This window comes from Dendroctonus ponderosae, unplaced genomic scaffold (genome assembly GCF_020466585.1).
Source record: "Dendroctonus ponderosae isolate FM_Combo_2020 unplaced genomic scaffold, Dpon_F_20191213v2 Dpon_F_20191213_1, whole genome shotgun sequence".
Lineage (NCBI taxonomy): Eukaryota > Metazoa > Arthropoda > Insecta > Coleoptera > Curculionidae > Dendroctonus > Dendroctonus ponderosae.
The window spans coordinates 17231389-17244677 of NW_026017110.1; the positions used below are offsets into that span (position 1 = coordinate 17231389).

Consider the following 13289-nt stretch of genomic DNA (forward strand, 5'->3'; position numbering starts at 1 on the left):
TTGGACTGTGACAGGCATCACATCATGAAGGGACGCTGGGTCGCAAAGGTCGTTTCGTGTTAACCATGTTGCAACGTCAATATAACCATTTTTTTTCGACACATTTTGTAACTTTTGAGTGAGTTTTGTTTAATTTGGATTAGCATGTATTGGTTTGGCTTATTTTTTGTTTAATTTAGGTCACTTTGCGTCAGTATTGGTAAAGGTAAGTTTTTAACTTTATGAATTTCACTTTTGGTTTCATTTTGTGTTTTGTGTGGAGCTTTGCTATTTTGCTGGATGCTTGGCAATACTCTTGTGGACTATTGAGTATCGAAAGCCAAAAGCGGCAGATCTATCTGACAGCATTCCATTTGATGCTAAATTATGTCTTCCATGCTGACAAATCATGTTTGTGCCCTTAAAAACTATTTTAATCCGAAAAAAAAATACTGTAAACATTCATGGAAGTATTTTTCGACTTGTAATAAATCGAGTTTGCTTGCATGTCAATGGCATGTCAAACATCAGGTTCTCGAGTGCGCGTCTAACAATATGTCTTATAGAAAATGCCTATTTCAACAACTTTTTTGGTGGTATTTTTTTGTCTAAATGCGGTTTTTGATTGCTTTTCACTCATTGAAATTCACTACTTTTCCTTACGATAACATTGAATGACATTAAAACCCGGCTGTCTTTCAATTCGTTGTCAGGGTTATGCAGTTCGGATAATTTCGCGCGTTTGTCAAATCTAACTATACATTTTTCGTTTAAATAACATTAAGCGAAAGCTATACCAAAATGCAAATTTACCACCAATAATTTGCTTCTTTGGTGGACACTTGGCAACATGAGTAAAAGATTGATTTTTGCTTGTGCAGTTTGACTGCGAACTATGATAACTACGTATTTAGATTTCTGACTATGATGGCGTTCTTTGTTATCTTTCGGAGAACTAGTGAACTTCATTGGGTGAAAAGTAAGAAAAGTTGTTGGAACAGGAATTTTCTATATTGTGGGCATATTGTTGACCGCTTAATCAGGGGTCTTCTGCTTGTTGTTGCCAAATTTTTGAAGTAGTTTTTTTGGGAATATCTCAGCTTTTTGCGAGACTCACTTTTTTTGCTGTTTCTGTATGATCTACATACCCCCAGGCAACGTCTCCACTGAGGCCAACTTTGAATCACCCTGTATACAGACTAAATATACATACTTAAATTAAAGAAACAAATTTCAAAGTTCAAAAAATCAATATTTTTTCCACAGCGCTCGCTAATAGTGTCCAATCAGAACGTTTTCCTTCGAGAGCGTTTCAGAAATTTTACCTGAAATTTTATCCGCCACCAATAGCGTCACGCCTAATTTAATTACATCATTTCCAGAGCAGATTTTCCGGTTCCTTAATGTGCGCCGTAAAACGTTCCATGAGCCAAAGAGGCCTTAGAAAACGCAGGTAAATTTACAACCGAAATTTAATTTTGGTGGTTAATATAATATTAATGGAGAACACATAGAACGTCTCTTTATCGTTTGCCTTCGCGAATTGTTAAGCCGCTTTTGCCAATGGCATTTTATCTAGTTCAGGTACGGAAATTCGTTTTAAATATTTCGCAAAGCGAAAGATGGTTTTTCGCCCATGGAGTGTAGACAATAAAATGAAAGACAAGTAAAGTCAACTTTTGTTATAGATTATAACACGAGAACGAGACTCATGAGTGGATGCATGAAAAAGTATTATGGCGATAAAAATAAGGATACAGGGTGAGCTGTTTTGAAGTTTTTGTAAGCAATGACCTGTTTAATGTCTGTTTCCTCATGATAATTATTGAGTTTCAGCTCTTTTTCGTAATTCTTCTCGCTTCTTCGACTTTTGTCAATAATCTAGGCACTACAAATATGAATAGGCGCTTAATCGACGTCGATTTTTTGTCACATTTTGTCATGGTTATCACCATGACGTCTGATCTACGTGAACTGAAGCGTAAGCGTCGTAATAAATACGTTATTTCAACGTCATTCAAATCATGTTTTGAATTATTGACGGAACTAATACATCTATTGACGTAATTAATACGTCAAAATGACATATATGGATCAGATATCGTATTTTTTGGGCCTTTAACTCACGTCGAATCTCATGATGAATGTGACAAACTCACATCGTGCAGACGTCAAAAAGACGTGATATTGGAGACGTTAGTGGTGTCTTTTACGACGTTTATTTCACATTTGATATACGTTATAACCATTTGATATACGTTAAATATATTTGGTTGCCTGGGACAACTCCATTTTGCGCAATTGAATTTAGTCTACTTTATGTGTCAAGTGTCGAGCTAAAAAACAGTCAATTTTAAATTCTTGTGTGCTCTCAACTTGACAAAATGTTTCGAGTTCAACAAAATGGATAAAATGAATGGTTTTTAATAAATTGTCATCAATAAGGGACTCGAGATTCTTATCAGAAGGTAAATTACTTGATGGTCGAATAAAAAAGGACGCAAAAACACTGGCAAGTATCAGTAAAAATATTAAACAACATTAATACATATAAGCTAAAGGATATTAATCAGGAAACAAAACAGTAAATTTATTTAGATAATTTTGCAGAAAATTATAATTATTTTAGTAACACGTATTAAAGACAGATGTTCTGTAATCGGTTTTGGTAAATTTGATATTCGCTCTGGTGTCTAAAAATTTTGAAAAATTAAAATGTTTTTATTACTAATCCAAAATCCCACTGGGGTAGGAACGAACAGTTAGCAAAGAACAAATCAATAATTCCTGGATGCAGAAGAAAAGAAAAATGTTGAAATAAAACGCAAAGAGAAAAAACTTTCAAATTTGTTAATCTAAAAACAAGTAAACGCTTGATTTTGACACTATGAGAATCTTTGGATTAAAATCTGACAAATTCGTGCTGATAGATCAAGCCGATACGCTGTTCATAATGTAAACGATAAAAATGTTTTCAGAAATAATAATATTGCCATGTTATTCCTACCAATAGATACAGGTATCAATTTTAAATTATCAATTTTTTAAGTTTAAGTTTCATAGGGATAATTCGAGAAACTTGACAAAACATGGCATCTGAATTCGCTCAAGATATCGTCTAATGAAAGGATATGTATATAAAATATTACAATTTGAGTCTTGCGATTATCCGAAGTTTTACAACATAACTTTTTTTGGCCCTATTGAAGGCGAGACGTTTCAAACCTTCAGGTGTTTTAATTTCTGCTCTTTCTCTTTCGAAGTAAGGAATTTGTCTGTTCCGTACTGCCAAATAAGCTGAAGAAACCCTTTAAAACAATGACCTTTTCTTTGTTGAGAATGCGACCGTTTGGTAGAAAAGAACAAGCTAATTATCAAGATATCCGAAGAGATGAGAAACATTACCTAAAAAGTCACATTTATAAACAAGATAAACAAATGCCTAAGATGGACTCCGGTTTTTCAAAACATTTTGTAAAAGTCCATATAAATATTTTGTCTACAATTACATTCTAGACGACAGCGAGGAAAATGAATAGTTATGCCTGAAACGAAAAATAAAAGAAAATCGTAATTTTCTCCTGAGCATTTGCTTCCTTCTATGTTGCACAAACCGACAAATTTGAGAACAAAAACATTTTACTTATTCAGTTACTCCTTTAGTATCCAAACCTTATGAAAGAAGTTTGTGCTAAATTAAGTTTCTATTTATCTGGATAATCCTCATTTCAATTAAGAACGTTTGGATCAAACTAATTAGCTGCTGCTGTCGCTAATGAAATTGCTGAAAGTGGATAATACAAATGAATGAGGGACGGAAAGTTGCGACCAAAATTGGCAATTTTAACAAATAACGCAATAAAAACCGTCCAGGACCTAAACAGCAATTTATTTATTTTTTCGTTTAAGTTTAACTCACCTGGTGTTTTTTATACCCTTTATTCAGAATGCGCGATCGTCTGGCACAAATTCAGCTTCGGACTTATTCCACATTCAAATCTGGGAAAAGTGAAACCAACAAAAGGGGAGTGCATGGAAAAGGGCAACCACTCCATATTAGATTTTAAAAATGTATTGTACTGTTTCCACTTAGGGTTTCCAGATTAACGGGTATGGGCAAAAAAGGGGGTGTGAATTGCCGAACATTAAAAGACTGAATTGCTTAATTGGCAAAATGAAGAAGCATGGGGGAATTATAGCACAACGCAAAATAGCCCCTGAACACTTGAGGCACATAAAAAAACGAGGCTCAAGAAGAAATCGGACAAATTTTAATATAACGATTAACACAAAAATGCAGCGTGCAAGCAGCCAATTTGTTAACAGTTTTTATATGTATGAAACTACACAAATACGCTTCCAGCATTGCAGCATGTTCAAAGTCAATTCGAATACAAAGGGAATTATTATTGGCCGATGAACGCGCTCGAATCAAAATCGAACTATAAATAATCCAATTATAGAAATAACGGTTTATAATTGGACTTTCAATAGATATATAACGAATTGCTTATGGTGATTAACTTTTTAGAGTATCTGGAATTGTACTTTGCTGCAATATATTTGGGAATCGCATTGCAAAGTTAAGGTAATTTGGGTATGCGGTTTAACTTATTCACATAGTTAGATCGTTGATTGAAATTTCAAAATTACTCTCACATTCTATTGTGTTTGGGAATAGGAAGTTTGATATTTGGCTAGATATTTAACATTAACCTGGTTTATGAAGTTTATTGAATAGGAAAACTTTAACCTGTTCGAATACTCTACTGATTAAAGTCTTCTTTCTTAACTGATTCCAATAATTATCGTAAATTCACTAGTTTACTGAAAAAAATTTAAACGCAAAGCCTTAAAATCAGCTTTTCAATTGAGCGTTTTTTGAGCTTAATGCATAGTTTTCGACCTAAGAAGCTCCCTAATATGTATGAATATACAAGTAGTATACAAGGATAAAGATTTTGCCGGTTAAAGACCTTGGAATTCCTTTCGGATGCAATTTACGATTTTTTCCGCCAAAAATAAACTTTCTACATGTGAGTTTTTTTGTTAAAATTGTCCCGGAAAAGGGTTCTAAACATTAAAAAAATGTATAATTACATCAGTTACAAATAGGTTGATTAGTATTTTGGATAAAGATCTGCCTGACCTGAATTAAAAAAGCCGTGTTTACTCGCTAAAAAAACTTGAACATTAGTAATTTGAAGCACTGGAGTTTGTTTAGGATTCTTAAGTTCTAAAAAGCCCTTATATTTTGAAAACAGCGGCAAACTGCTGATTCGTATGCACTCGTAAAGCTGCACTTTTTTTATATAATACAACAACAAAATACTAAATTTAGTTAAAAAATTTACGATAATATTAGATCTTTACCCCATTTAAGACGGACAAAAGTCCCTGAAAAAAATTAAAGCTGGATTATCCCCAAAGGGGTTGATAAAACATAACAAATTCTAATGAGAGAATTAGGCCTGCAAAAATTGTGGAAGGTTATCGATATCTAAAATGACTCAGCTTGGAAACGGTTAAAGATTCACCGATTACTGACCTTTAACTGAACTTAAATGTCTGTTCAAAATAGACATTTACAGACGTTCTCTATAATGGATGAACATTTTAAATGCAGACATGTTTCAAGAAAACAATCTCCCTGGACATTTTTTCAAAATCTTCCAAAACTTATAGTAGCATTAAACTTAAAATTGGCGCATTCATAAACTTGAACGCTGTCTACGTTATGTGCAAGTTTCAAGTCGCTATTTCGTTACGTTTGAAAGCAAAAAAAGTGAAAAGCAAATGTACAGTTGGACAACCATCAGATTTCAGGACAGGATTTGAAGTTTCTCAAAAATCAAGCAGGCTCTGGACTTAAATATAATTTTCTGTATTTGCACCTCCAGATGATTGCCGTAATGTTTGAAAATTGCAAGTCTCTACCTTTGCCACTTTTCGATTTTTTTGAAAAATAGACGTACAAATCGACAACCGTCATATTTCTTGATGGATTTTCGAAATTTGTCCAAAATCTAGGAGGTTTTGGATTAAAATGTAGTTTTACGGATCTACATCTCAAAACTTAAATGTTTGCTTTATTGCATGAAATTTTCAAGTCGCTATCTTTGCCACTGTTGGAACTGCGGATTTTTTAACGCTAGACGTTCAAATAGGAAACCGGCAGATTTATGGGTCGGTTTTAAAAATTTCCCAAAAATAAAGCAGGCTTTGGATTCAAATATGGTTTTTCTGATTTACAGGACCAACTGTTTCCTTTATGGTATGGAAATTTCAAGTTTCTGCCTTTGCCCATGTTGGAACTACGAATTATTGAAAAATAGACGTACAAGTGAGAAACCGTCAGATTTCTGGGTCGATTTTGAAAATTTTCCAGAAAGCAAGCAGACTTGGGAATCAAACCTAGTTTTTCAGATTTACACCTCCAACTGTATGCTTCAATGGGTGAAAATTCTCGAGTTTCTACGTTCGCCACTCTTGGAACTGCAATAGATGTACGAATGAGAAATTGTAAGATTTCTGGGTAGGGTTTGAAAAGTTTTCCAAAAATCATGCAAGCTTTGGGATCAAATGTAGTTTTCCAGATTTCCAGCTCCGAATGTCTGCTTCAACGTGTGAAATTTTCAAGTGGCTACCTTTACTACATATCGAACTGCGAATTTTTAAAAGATAGACGTACAAATGGAGATCCGTTAGATTTCTAGATAGATTTTGAAAATTTCTCAAAAATCAAGCAGGCTTTGGTTTGAAATTTAGGTACTTTTCCCGGATTTGCAACACTCCAAGTCTTTCCTCTGATGGGTAAATACTTCATGTCGCTACCTCGCAACTCGTGGAACTGAGGATTTTTTAATTATAGAATTCCAAATTGGAAACCGTCGGATTTCTGGATAGATTTTGAAAATTCTCCAAAAATAAGAAATGGTTTATATTAAAATTTGCACATTTTAGGAATTGCACATTTCAGTTTCTTCTATGATGCGTGAATATTTCAGAGCTTAAACTCCACGATTTTGTTCATGAAAAAAAGAAGCAGATGTACAGCTGAAAAACCGTCATAATTCTAGAGCAAAATTTAAAAAAATTGTCAAAAATCAAACTAAATTTGAATTTTAGCGAACACTTCAGGATCTACAGATTCAAATACCTGCTTTGATTTATGAAAATTGCAAGTCACTACCTGCTTAATTTTAGAGGTAATACTTTTTTAAATACAGACTCGACAGAGAAAAAAGGTAAAATTTCTGAGCAGATTTGCCAACTTTATCGAATATAAAGTCGGCTTTGGATTAGTCTGAATTTTTTAGGATTTATGGACTTAAATATAGGTATTTTAATTTGGATATTTCAAATTGCCAAAAATGTAACTGGCTATTGATTTGAATATACATTCCAGAATGTACAGATTCAAATATCTTACCAGATGGTCACGTTTGGAACTACGATTTTTTTGAAATACTGACGTACAGATGGGAAGCAGTCAGATTTTTAGGCAGATTTTGCCAAAAATTTAGCCGGCTGGATAAGAATGAAATTCTATGTATTTATAGGCTCAAATGTCTTCTATAACGTGTGAAAATTGCAAGTCGCTTGCATGCAACGCCTGGAAATGGTTTTGGTTTGCGTGGTTTTGAAAAATTTTTGAAGAAAACATTATATTTCCGTAAAAAGTTTGAAAGTAAGAAAAAGGTGACTGAAAAAGTTGGATGATAAATTTCGTTTTCAAAACGGCATATTTAACTATCTTCAGTGATGTGAAGAAACTAACATTTTTAATACACACCAACTTAGAAAAGAGCAACATTTCGGGCAGATTTAAAAAATATGTTAAATGCCATGAAAATGCGCATGAAAAAAATATCATGCTGGAGATAGTTTAAATTGAAAATTTTCGAATATTAGGATTCAACTCTCTGCAGTAATATCTGCAAATTTTAGGTGTCTTCCTTTGCACTTTCTATATAAAATTAATCGGAAAACGGTACTTCGAGATTCATTTGCAGCTACGACTTTTTGCAATCCGCTCCAATAAGTGAGAGTAATTCCCCATAAGATGACGAGTTTGAAGAAATGTCGTTTGCATGTTTGTACGTAGTGATGTTTTTTCATATAGTTTCTAAACTAGAAAATATGGAGAGTCGTTGTAGTGAGAAAACATTTCCAGTTCTGTGACACAAGTAGCTTTCATATCTGCGTCAAAATTTTTAAGAAAATGAAAAAGGCATTCCAGTTGTTTCAGTTTCTCACGATTGGAATACTTTAAAAATTAACGCGTTAAGTGGAGTTTGCTATGGTTTGAAAATTCAGTTAGTTTTTCCGTTTTCCTACCCATTAAATCTCATTAAAGGTTTAAACTCGCTTCACAAAACTTTAATCCATTCCTAAACTATTTAATACCATAATAAAAAATACATGTTACCTTACTGCAAAATTCTCCCATTCTGTATTTTAAGCTAAATGCAAATCCTAGTTGGGCAAACTTCGATGTTAATAGGTAAAAGCTTAGAGCTATACGCAGATTTGCATATTGAATTCTCCCATATTGATTGCCTGTCTAATGGTAGCAAAATGTAACTTGATAACTGCAAATTTGTTGAACCCACATTCGAAAACATCAAACCGTATCCAAACCACACATTAACATCATCACCAGATAAATACTTCCCAACAGGGGGATAAACAGGCAAAAAAATCCAATTACAAAACATGTTTTTGACAAGTTACCTTTGCCGAAAAAAAAATAGATTTTTAAGGGCGAGCGAGCAGAATTTTCATTTTCTCGTTTCGACTAAGGCGCGTTATTACAAAAAAATGTTGTCGTTAGAATAATGTATAAGGGGTAATTAAATTCCACGCATTTTATATAAGGATAGACGATGTCTTTTTTAGCCGCGACTTTCTTTCCAGTCCCCCCATTTTAATGTCATCGTGGAAAACCCAAAAGTTTAATTAAACGTAAGTTAATGCCTTTATCATTCGCCCCTTTTAAAGAAATTGGGGATTTATTTTAGTAAATACACTGGAAAGTGTTAATATTTTCCTTTATTTGGTAACCGGAACAGGGTGATCTAATTTTTTTCGGCTAAAGATACTTTTTTCTGGAGAGTCTCGTCATCCAAACTCCGAAATCTCATTCTATTCCATCCGAGCATTCCGGTCTCAGTAAATCAATGACTAAATAATAAAACGGAAGCCATATAAACTACACTTATAAAAACTTAGAACTGAACAGAATAAAAAACTGCACGCTTTTATTTTGCACATTATTTATTACCATTTGAAATCCCATTTGCATAGGACAGTCGGAAAAAGTTTCACCCAACAAAGGAAAACATTTCCCTGACATCCCATGCTTTTTCATCAGATTTAATTACTAGTTTTATAATGCGCTTTTGCATATGTTCAATATACAAAAGCTTGACGTTTCGCGTTGCACATACGGACTCATTTCCTCAACTTTTCACCGGCTTTTCTCATGCAAATAGCCTTTAATGGATTCAGTTTGACTAGAAAATTGTTTTAAATTCGCTAGAGCGCAAAATAAAAAAGTTCAACGTTGTTTGCTAAACTTTACTGTCGGCTACATAAAAACCACATTTGACTTAAAATGAAATACGCGTTTGTTGATATTTCCGAAACTAAATAGACGTTCACTTATACGACGAAATACGACTTTTTAATGAAGTTGGATATTTGCAATTTATTGGGATATGACTCTCAATGCATTATACTTACTTTTTATTGCGATCCGCATTGATCAAATTCAGCGCCGATTTTACAGAGAAAATGACCAGGAAAAAGACGATCTTTTAATGGGTAATGAGTGGAATTTAACGGTCGAAATGCGAATCTCGTGGTAATAGCGAGTTACGTGAAAATCATGGAAAAAAACCAAGGAAATTGGAGTGTGATAATTAGTTGCCAACGGATCCAATAAATGCTAATGACAGCTAATCATTAAACCAATATGTGAAAAAACAATTAAGAATTTTGCATTCTTCTATGCATTGAAATACCTGAATAATAAACACATGGAACCATTTTTCATAGTACAAATATACTTTGCCTTCTTATCTTAAACGAATTAATTAAAAACTGCCACTTTTCGCCACAGATCATAAAGAAACACATCAAATCCGTTTTTCGGAAACTTCTTCAAATTTTATCCGCGATCTGACAAAGTCGAATCGCCGCGGAGTTTTAATTAAAAGAAAACTAAAACTAAACTTTCGTTTAAAACTAAGTACTACTTTTTTTCTATTTTCAACTCTCGCTGTATTGCTTAAGCTTAAGGTCAAACATTGAAGGTGATTTACTTCGATCGACTGATTTTGACGATTTGATAAGTGACTTATTGTGTTATGTTTATATCACATTTAATTAACTAATTTTGATCAGACATAAATTTAAATTATGAAACGAGACGCAGACGAAAGGTGGTCGGTGGTACCAATTGTTCTATCAGCGGTAAATGTACAAAAAATGCGTTTGTACAGTGGATTTTTAAAAATGTATTAATTGAATGCTATAAAAACCTCAATAATTCTTTTTTATTAAAAATAATCAAAAACTGCTATTTTTCGCAGAGAAACCATGATCATAAAAAACACAGCAAATCCGTGCTTCCACTTCACTCCATTGCATATCAGTTTAGGGTTATTCACACAGTAACTAAACTCCTGTTGGTACTGCTAAAAAGCTGGTTCTAAAAGCGTTCGCGGAATGAAGGAATGAAGGATCGGTTTTGAGCAGGTCTTGAACCGAACCTGTGCCCTAATGCGGTTCGTTATCGGTTCCGAACCGATCCTGAATCGATCTCGCAAATAAAGCTAGTAAGCCCAAGCACTTAATGCGTATTAACGGCTATTATTGTGTGTTATTACAATAATTATTACTGCGTAAATTAAGTGTTAACATTTTGATAGGTTTTTCTCAAAACGGCGGAATTTTTGTACCAACACGTTGCCAAATGTTCCGGGAAAGCGCTCAGTAATTAAATCATTGTAGCACACATCCTGATAAATTAAGTTAGTTAGAAGGTAAATAATAAAGGGATTTGCGGAAGGTAAAAAATATTTTTCAATACACTACTAATGTTTAATCAAATTGGCAATAAATTTACGGTTAAAAAAATGCAGAAGGGGAATAAAAATCCCTGCATTTGTTTGCAAATAAAAAAACATGTATGTTCTTGAATACTGCAAAACTTAGAAAATAAGAATGAACGAATTTTCAAAGAATTATGCAATTTGTCTTGAAAAGAAAAACAAGAATGTTTCAGTATTAATGTCGATAACAGAAACGACAAGAGCAGGAAATACAAAAAAGAAACACGACATCCAGCATTTTTTGTGAATGCTACAGAAGAAGAACGATTTAGAGTTTCTTAAATAATCTTCCTCGACACTCTAGAAGTGCCCTCGAAAACTTTACTGTTTGGATTCAGACTCAAAGCGAGCCTAATGTAACGAAACACAATTAATAAAAGCCTGTAGATGAAGAACCTAAAGTATTTAGAATTCGAGCAACAAGCTTCGAGAAGAAAACGTCGATCGGAAACTTTAGTGAAAGCAAAATTCTGTTAGCGTTAAAAACGTGCCAGCAGATTATGTTTATTATGCAAAAATGCCAAAAATTAGCGGAACCCTACGAGACATAATGTATACAACACAGTTATTTTAATTTTCTTGCTTCAATCCACCCTGGGCGCAAAATAGACGATCCAACAGAATATAAGAGCACTAAAATAAAAACCTAAAGATTCGACTGAATTTAAACCAGAACATTCTGAATATTTTAGAACGGTACCTTAGGAAAAATAGAAAATTTCTCAAGCTACTAAAAAAAAAGAATTTGCAATCATTAAAAAGCACGATGAAGCAAGATTAAATAAAATAGTAGCTTAATATTATTTTTATCTGATTTTGCATACATAAAAATATGTTTATCTTTTTCCTGTAAAACACTGCGAGCCGCAAATTTCAGGCTTAAGCGTTAATATTCCGTCATTTCAGATTGTGAATATTTTTTAGTGAATAAATAGATCTATTTGTGCACGAAATTTCAGTTATAAGATAAGCAACAAAAAATGAAACAAATATATTGAAAAAGATGTTTAAATACTGCCATGTTCTCTTGATAAAAGTTTAAATCTTTCCGTGGGCAAGATGGGGTCGCCCAAAGAGCAAAAAGTATACGACGTTAAAGCCTCTCTCTTTCTCAAATATTCACAGTAAAAAGTTAAGGAGTATTTAGCCTATGCGTTAATTTTTCGGCGCACTGAATATAATTTGCGTACCTAATCCCAGCATGATTGACGAAATAACGAGTGAAAGTTGCCTAAGTCCATTGACTTTTCTACAAACGCATTTTTTTGGTCCTGCTGATAACAATTTTAGTGTGCGGTTAAGCAGATTAAACTATAGAAGCACACATATTTTTAATTTTAAAATGGTTTTCTGGTCTACCGAAAAATTTCCCGTTCTGGGCTTAGGCGCTTTTCAGATGACGGTGACGATATTTTAACATCGCTTATACTGTTTTAAAGTTCTTGAAACCACACTTGTTTATTGCAATTCGGCTGTATTCTTCCAATTTGGAATAAGGTTCAAGCACGAAATGTTGACCTGGTGAAATACGTTATCGGTTGAAGGGAATTTTTGTTTCTCCAAAGCCGAAGACTACAGAGTTTTATTGTTTAATTTATATGCTTGACTTGTCAGTACATTTTCTTAAGCGTCGTAAACAATTTTCATTTCTAGAAACTTGACATCCTTTCGCACAAAATCGCAGACAAAGCCAAAGTTTTATGCTGATTCTTTAAGTTTACCCATTTTTTAAACTGAAGCGCCGCTTTTCGATAATCAAACAGTCGTTGGCTGATTGGATTTAATCCTCAATTTCCAGCTTCATTTAAACAGCAGTAGACCAAAAATTTGAGGATTTCAGAAGCTGATGAAATAGACCTCTTATATTTCGGCTAAATAAAAGGATCATTATCATGCTGATATATTGAGAAGCCAACCAGCCAGCTCAAAGCTGCAATAGAATTAATCGTTTTTGGCATATTAATTGGGTGAATCAACTAGCTAATATTTAAACCCGATACAGTAATCCATCCTATGATTGAGCCACTGCTCAAACTGATTACCGCAGGTTAAATTCGAGATTGGCAATTCGGCAAACAGCTTTTACCTTTGTCATAAATCAATCACTAGTAGAGAGCATCTTTCCAGTTCATTTGTGCTGGAAATCTGCAATGGCTGAGGTTAAAGGGCTTCATTCTTGCTTAATTGATT

At 33.6% G+C, this 13289-nt stretch overlaps 1 protein-coding gene across 5 annotated transcripts in view; it reads right to left on the reverse strand.

Moving 5' to 3' along the window:
- The window catches only part of LOC109534913 (poly(rC)-binding protein 3), a 169966-nt gene that overhangs the window by 42294 nt on the left and 114383 nt on the right, over window positions 1-13289 (reverse strand). The gene's annotated exons all lie outside the window — the stretch shown is intronic.